At 42.6% G+C, this 8,703-nt stretch overlaps 1 protein-coding gene across 3 annotated transcripts in view; it reads left to right on the forward strand.

The window, feature by feature from the left end:
* Positions 1–8,703, forward strand: part of DDX19B (DEAD-box helicase 19B) — a 36,834-nt gene that overhangs the window by 5,185 nt on the left and 22,946 nt on the right. The gene's annotated exons all lie outside the window — the stretch shown is intronic.

An 8,703-nucleotide genomic window follows, 5' to 3' on the forward strand; every position in this document is an offset into this window, starting at 1 on the left:
ATTCCTGCTTCCCTGCCTTTTGCTCACTCTATTCGAGCCGTAGTGGCCCCTCTGCAATTCCTTGAACCAGTTAGAAGCCAGACATAGCCTTATTTCAGGGCTTCATGTTTTTTGTTCAATCTTAAACACCTTTACCCTGACAGTCATGTGACTATCTTTCAGGTCTTTATTAAAATGTCACTTTCTCAAACAAACTTCCCATAACTAACCAATAAAATAGCTGCTCCTCTCATCACTTCCTAACTCCCTGAACCGGCTTTATTTTTTCCTCCTTTTGACATCAATTATGTGCTTTAATTAAGCATAACTACCTCTTCTAGATTTCAAGCTCTAGGAAGGCAGAATTTTCTGTTTAGTTTACTGAAGAGAAATCAAAGTCAGACTTGCGGTACTGAAATAATAATGAAAAGAAAGAAATGAAGAATGAAGTTTTAGTGATTAATCTGTATCTGTCTGATTCATATGAATAGATGAAGACTAATCCCAAAAAGGAAGCACATCATAAAAAGGAGACTATTCCTAAGAAGGATTTTTTTGTTTGTTTGTTTGTGCAAAAGGGCATATGCATTTGCCAGAGAGAGACAGGGAGACAGAGTGAGATAGGAGAAAGCACCTCCCAAGGGGAAGGGTCACACTACAATCCCTTCTCCTCTCTCTCTCCCTCCTTTTGGGATTTTGAGAACGTGAGCACACACTGCTGGCATGTTTCTCAAGCTACCTTTGTCTGGTATTCGACTGCCTTGTCTCACTCTCCCATTACAATATCCCTGCTATATACAGTTGTCTTCCAGAAGAGTTACTGAAAAAGTGATACATACAAGTAAAGGGAGAGAGGCCACAAGTTCCAACCATCAGCTCATAAAGTTTTTGGTAATAGGGAGCATAAACTCCACTCAGGGTTGGATTAAGGAAGGGTCTCCGGTAGATCCACAAGTGTAGGTGAGTCTCCAAGGAATGCAGTTTCAGGAAAGCAGTTCTGGTACACAGGGATGATTATCAGCTGATGCGGCACAGCAGTCATCTTGTAGTTACCAGGAATGGTGTTGTGGGGGTCTGCAGTGTGAGTTGTCCTTGGGTATCTGGCTTCCTTAAAAATGGCAGAGTAGTTCTTGTTTTCCCCTGAGGTAATGCAGGGCTGGTAACTATCATCTTCTTAAGTTGCAAGTTCTTCAACCTTGTTTTCAGCCTCCGGGCCATCCCGGGCCAGAGAGGCAGGGAGGGGCAGGGAGGCCCCCCGGCCGCGAGGCGCGCCCCCCGGCCAGGCCGTTCCCGGCACGCGGCTGCGCTGGGGGGGGGCCCGCCCCCCGATCTGGTAGGGCTTTGAACCTACTTCTGTTAGTATTCATTTCTATGAATTCCTTGGTAAAAAGGAATATTTTTTTTTAGAATTACATTTTTATTTTAGCTTTATTTATTTATTCCAATTTGACCAGAGTGGGGAGAGAAAGAGAGAGCGAGCGAGCGCGAGCGCAAGCAAGCCCCCAGGTCCAGGACTCAACCCATGCTTGGCCATGTGGAAGTCCAGAGGTCCAACGCCCTTAACCATTGTGCCACCTGCCCATCCTGAGGATCTTTCTTTTTTTTTTTTTTTTTTTGAAGAGGTTTTTGCTATAGAGCATGTGAGCTCTCCAGGGGACATGCCCATGCCTCAATTCATTCTCTTCCATTCTCTTCTCGGATCTTGGGTACATGTGCACACGTGCCCAGCATGAGTTTAAGCCACTGAGTCCAGGACTCGAACCTTTATCCAGTATGCGGGAGTCCAGCGATGCAATCATTATGCCATTGGCTGGTCCCAGGATCTTTTTTTTATAGTCAGTAAAAAAAAGTTATATATGCACGTACTTTAGAAAGTCAAAAAAGTGGTTCCCAAGTTTTTTCCACTCCAGAGGCACCTACTTTTTCTCTTGAAACACATGGTCTGTACCTCCTTGTTCACTAAATAACACACTTGCTTTCACTTCTTGAATTCTCAGTTTTTGGTATTGATTTTGACTGTCTCCTCCATCTTTCCCCTCACACACACATAACACACCTGTATGCTTTTCCATACTCCATGTCTCATTATTCTTATTACTTTAAAAAAATATTTATTAATTCCATTTGTTATTATTTCTTAATTTGACCAGACAGATAGAGAGAAAGAGAAAGTGGAAAAAAGCAAGACACTAGGTCTGGGACTCAAACCACAGTTGACTATGTGGGAATCTAGCACCTTTAACCACCACGTCATGTTTTAGATTTTTTTTTTTTTTTTTTTTGCTTTAGGGCTTGTTCGCCAGCGAGACAGAAAGTGAGAAATCACCCCCCGGGGGATGGCCACGCCTCAATCCCTTCTCCATTTTTCTTTGGGATTTTGGGTATGCACGCTCATGCACCCGGCATGAGTTTCAAGCCACCAGGTCCAGGACTCAAACTGTGATCAGCCATGTTGGAGTCCAGCAATGTAACCATTGCACAGTCTGCTGCTTCTTCCAGGTATCATTATAATATTGGAATTTTAGTTAGATAACTATTCCTTGATAATACCTCACAAATGCTTCCACTTTCCTATATAGAATTTTTTAAAAATTATTTTATTTAACTTTATTCATTCTTTTTTTTTTAAATTTTAATTTGACCAGAGAGGGATAGAACAAGAGAGAGAGAGAAGGAAAGTGAGAGAGGAAGCCGCCAGGTTCAGGATTTGAACCGTGGTCGGCCATGTGGGAGTCCAGCGCCCTTAACCACCATGCCCCCTGCTGGCCCTTTCCTATATAAATTATTTTCGTTGGATTTTTTTTCATTGTGAGAGTTTGTACATTTACCAGAGAGAGAGTGAGCGCGCGAGCGAGTATCCTTCAAAGGTGTACAATCATGCCAGAATCCCTTTTTCTCCATTTCTCCATCCCATCAGGATTTGGCGTACACACACATGTGCATGGCATTGTTCAAACTTTTGTCAGATATGTGGGATCCAGCTCCCTTAACCATTGAGCCAGCCCATTCATTAGAATTTTTGTCGTGTATTTGCTTCATGTTTTGAGTATTTATTACCAACTCAACTCCAGACTCTTTTCTACCAGTCGTTTAGTTCATTTCTTTGTATTGCTGAGAGGTATTCCATTGTAGGTGTTCCACAGCCGACTTATTTTTCTGTTGATGGATATTTGGCTCTTCTCCAGTGTGGGCAATTATGAACGAAGCTGCTCTGTACATTAAGGTATAGATTTTTGTATGGACATATGTTTAGTGGACTGTGGGGATTTCCTGGATTATATATGGTAAGGGTACTTTTTTTATTTTAAAGAATTATTTTATCATTATCATTTTTTTAACTTGACCAGAGAGAGTTAGAGGGGTGGGGAGGGGAGCAAGAAAGCAAGCCACCAGGTCCAGGACTCAAACTGTGGATGGCCATGTGGGAGTCCAGCACCTCCAACTGCCATGCCACCTGCCGGCCCAGGTAAAGATACATTTAACTGTATAAATTTTGTGCCAAAATGTTTTCCAAAGTGACTGTACTGTTTTATATTCCCACCAGCAATGAAGGAGAGCTCTAGTTTATCTACATCCTCACCTGCGCAGTACGGTCATTTTTTTTCTCCATTCAAATAGGCATACAGTGTCAGCTCATAGTTTTAATTTACATTTCCCTCAGGATTAAAGATGTTAGGAAATTGCATGTGCTTTTTGCCAGCCATCTAACTTCTTTTATTTATTCATTTTATTTTTAGAGAGATTTTTGCTATCTGGTATGTGCACTTGCTAGAGAGACAGAAAGTGAGAAATCACCCTCCAGGGGGATGGCCATGCTGCAGTCCCTTCTTCTCCATTCTCCTCTTGGGATTTTGGGCATGCACACACACACATACCCAGCATAAGTTTCAAGCTGCCATGTCTGGGACTCAAATTGTGGTCAGCTACGTGGGAGTCCAGTAGCGTAACCATTATGCCATCTACTGGTCCCTCATATAACCTCCTTGAAGTAGCTTTTCAGGTCTTTTGCCTATTATTTTTTTTAAATAACTTTTTAAATTACTATTATTATTATTATTCAGTTTGGCTAGAGAGAAAGAGACAAAACAAGCTGCTAGGTCTGGTACTTGAACTGTGGTCGACCATGTGGAAGTCTGGTACCTTTAACCACCACACCACCTGCTGGCCCCTGTTGACCATTTAAAAAATTAGATTATTTTCTGATTGAGTTGGCAGAATTCTTCCTTTTTTAAATTTGGTTATGGGCGCGTGCATTCACAGATTCACAGTTGGGGGAAATGAGGAAACACCTCCCCAGGAGGGATGACCATGCCACAATCCCTGTCCTCCATTCTCCTCTTGGGATTTTGGGCACACGCACATACACATACACTTACGCCTAGAATGTTTTGTAAGCTGCTAGGGCCAGGATTTGAACCACAGCCAGCTTATGGGATCCAGCTCCCAATGCATAGCGTTTACTGTGCTATGGGACTGGCCATGAGCTGCATCATTAAATCATTTTAAAATTAGTGTTTTGTTTGAGACGGTCTAATATTATCTATGAGAGACACTGTTATGCAGTGGTTAAGGACCTCGGTCTTTATAACCAGACAGACTTGGATTTATGTTTTGGGTCTATCATTTACTACTTATGTGGCCTCAGGCAAGTGACTTAGCCACTCTAGGCCCAGTTTCCTCATCTGTAAAACAGGGGTAATCAGTACCTACCTCACTGAATTAATAACTGTTACTGTTATCATTAACTGTAATTCACAGTTTTCTTTGCAGGGATCTTAAATTACTTGTTCAAGTTGTATGATTAGTTAGTTGGACATAGATAAGGTTTGTGGATCTTTCTAACTGTGCCCAGATAACTTATAATAGATATTGTAATATTTTATAGCCTAAAACGGAACAAGCAAGTTTTCTGTTACTCTCAGTCTTGTGGACCTCCCACCCAGGCTCCTGCCAAGGTTTGCGTGACACAGGTTACTGTGACATGTATACAGCAAGGTACTTTGTCCTATCTGTATTTTAAATAGTCATCTCATCAAGCTTCTTTTTTCTTTTCTTTTTTTTTAATTTAATTTTTTTTGGGAAAGCGTGTGCTGGGAAAGACAGGCGTTTTCATAGGGTCTCAGCATGTGGCCATCCTCCTGCCGACCTCCCAGTTCACTAGGTGTGCAGGCTCGCTCTGCCGGCTACACACAGCGGGGCCAGCAGCGCCTCCCCCTTGCCACACTTTGTCCCATCTGTATTTTAAACAGTCATCTTGTCAGGCTTGGCCGTACCCAGCTCCTTTTCTTACTCGTTTTAGGTGAGAACATCTGATTGTGTTTGTCTTCACTTTCCTTAGTAGCTCATTTCTATTCCCCTTTGTTCATTAGAGAACTTTTTTCAAAAGGATTCAAAAACTGATGTAAAACCAAGTCTACTACATCACAATTTTTTTATTTTTATATTTTAGAGAGGCATTTTTTGCTATAGAGGGAGCGTGTGCTCACCAAAGAGACAGAGAGAAACAGAAAGCAAGGACCTCCCCCCCTTCCCTGGGATGACCACAGATATCAACTAGCTTCTAGCTTTTTCTTTCTCTCTCTCTCTCTCTCTTTTTTTTTTTTTTGCTCTAGGGTATGTGCACCTGCTGAGGAGAGAAAGTGAAAAATCACCCCCGGGTGATATGGCCACTTTACAATCCTCCTTTTGGGATTTTGAGCATGCACATACATGCACCTAGTGTTTTTGTTTGTTCGTTTGTTTTTAGAGTTTTTTGCTATAGGGCTCGTGTGCTTGCCAGAAAGAGAGGTAGAAAGCGAGAAATCACCCCCCAGGGGGGAATGGCCATGCCACAATCCCTTCTCCTCTGGGGATCTTGGGCACCCACGCACACGTGCCTGGCGTGAGTTTAAGCCACTGGATCTGGGACTCAAACCACAGTTGACTACATGGGAGTTCAGCGACATAGCCGTTAGGCTAATTGCTGGTCCCAGCTAGTGTGTTTTTCAAGCGGCTGCGTCCAGGATTCAAACATGCAGTCAGGCATGTGGAATCCAATTACCTTAACCTCAATGCCACATGCTGGCCCCACTACGAACACTACACATTTATTTTTACCCTGTTAACTTTCATTTGAACAACAATGATTGTTTTTATCATCCAATGTCATTTTATCATTGAATATTAAAATGTTTTATTGTGGGACCAGCAGATAATGTAATGGTTATGTCATTGGACTCCCTCGTGGCCGACTACAGTTCGATTCCCTGGACGCAGACCCAGCAGCTTGAAACTCAAGCCAGTCAAGTGTGCATGCATCCCCCATAGGGGAAATTGTAGCATGGCCATTGCCCCCAGGGGGTGATTTTTTGATTTCTGTCTTTCTGTGTCTCTCTGTTGAGCACATATGCCCTATAGCAAAAATCTCTCTCTAAAAATTTTTTTAATAATAATAAAGTTTTTATAGTAATGATATTTCTAACTCATTGTGCTTCATTTATATCTCATTGACTTTTCTTTATTTTTAGGTTTTTGCTGTAGGGAGTGTGTGCTTGGGCCAGAGAGAGACAGACAGAGGGAAAGTGAGAAATCACCCCCAGAGGATATGGTCATGCTGCAGTCTCTCTTCTCCATTCTTGTCTTGGGATTTTGGTATGCATGCATACATGTCTGGTGCTTTTCAAACTACCAGGTCTAGGACACAAACTGCAGTTGGTCATATGGGAGTCGACCACTATGCCACTTGCTGGTCCCCCTTCATTGAGTCTTCATAGTTAAGCCCAGTCATTTATTTTAGGTAATAATTATCACCATAGGAATGAGTACTGTTTGTTTTTTAAAGAATTATTTTATTTAATTATTTATTTTAATTTGACCAGAGATGGACAGAGTGAGAGCGAGAGAGAGAGAGAGAAAGTGAGAAAGCAAGCCACCAGGTCCAGGACTTGAACCGTGGTTGGCCATGTGGGAGTCCAGTGCCTTTAACTACCATGCCACCTGCCGGCCCTGAGTACTACTTTTTTTTTTAAGAGAATTATTTTATTTAACTTTATTTTAAAAATTTCATCAGAGAGGGACAGAGCAAGCAAACAAACAAGTGAGAGAGAGAGAGAAATGTGAGAAAGCAAGCTGCCAACTGCAGTTGGCCATGTTGGAGTCCAGCATCCTTAACCACCATGCCACCTGTCAGCCCCTGAGAACTTTTTAATTTTTATTAAGAATTATTTATTTATTTAATTCAATTTATTATTATATGTAACTTGACCAGAAAGAGACAGAGAGAGGGAGAGAAAGGGAAAGCAAGAAAGTAAGCCACCAGGTCTGGGACTTGAACTGTGGTTGGCCATGTGGGAGTCCAGTGCCTTAACCACTATGCCACCTGTTGGACCCTAAAGTACTATTTTTTTTAAGAGAGATTTTTGCTGTAAGGTGCATGTATTTTCTGGAGAGACAGAAAGTGAGAAATTACTCCCCAGGCAGATGGCCATGCCTCAGTCCCTTCACCACTCTCCTCTTGGGATCTTGGGCACACACATGCACGCGCCCTCATCGTGAGTTTTAAGCCGCTGGGTCTGGGACTTGAACCTGCAGTCGACTCTGTGGGAGTCAAGTGACGTAACCATTATGCCATCTGCTGGTCCCAGGAATGAATATTATTAATCTTTTTTTTAAATTATTTATTTTATTTATTTAATAGTAGTATTCAGTTTGACCAGAGAGAGAGAGAGAGAGAGAGAGAGAGAGAGAGCGAAAAACTGGTTCTGGGACTTGCACCGTGGTCAGCCATCTGGCAGTCCAGCATCTTAATGACCACTCCACCTGCCAGCCGCAAGTACTATCAACCTGTTCCTGTAACTATCTCTAGTAAGTCAGGCAGTCTATTTTCACATCTCTCCTTTTTTTTTTTTTTTTTTCTTCAAGAGAGATTTTTGCTATAGGGAACATGCCATACTTGCCAGAGAGAACAGACAGAAACAAAGAGACTGAAAGCAAGAAAGCACCTCCCATGGGGAATGGCCACACCACAATCCCTTCTCCTCCCTTCTCTTCTCAGGATTTTGGGCATACTTACACATATGCCCGGTGTGAGTTACGATCTGCCAGGTCCAGGACTCAAACCACAGTCAACTACATGGGAGTCCAGCTGTGTAACCGTTACACCGTCTGCTGATCTTCCCAATTAAAAAAAAATATTTAATTTTATTTATTATGATTATTATTTTAATTTGCTTTAGGGCATGTGTGCTCACCAGAGATAGACAGTGAGAGAGAGCGAGAGAGCAAGCAGGCTGTCAGGTCTGGGACTTGAACTGCAGTGCATGCCCAGAATCCCAAGAGAAGAATGGAGAAGGGATTGAGGTGTGGCCATTCCCCCTGGGGGTGATTTCTCACTTTCTCTCTCTGCCTGTCTTTGTGTCTCTGGCCAACACACATACCCTGTAGCAAAAAATCTCTCTCCCAAAAAAAGAGTGGACCTGTCTCCTGAGATTAAAGAATTCTTACACTCTAATAGGGGAGATAGCCTTACTTTTAGCCCTACTTTTGCAGTGTTTGAGGAAAGTCCTAAGAATTCTTTCTCTGAAATGTCCCTCTGGTCTTTTTATTCCCACTGTGGCTGGTGGATGTTTTGACTACCTAGGGTGCCACCATGCCCAGGCTTGTTCCCAGTTGAAATACCAGAGACTCACACCAGGCAGCCTGAGTGAGAGGCTGTGGGTGTGCAGTGGTCCCTGTGGCTCCCACACA

The sequence above is a fragment of the Tupaia chinensis genome, unplaced genomic scaffold (genome assembly GCF_000334495.1).
Source record: "Tupaia chinensis unplaced genomic scaffold, TupChi_1.0 Scaffold000355_1, whole genome shotgun sequence".
Lineage (NCBI taxonomy): Eukaryota > Metazoa > Chordata > Mammalia > Scandentia > Tupaiidae > Tupaia > Tupaia belangeri.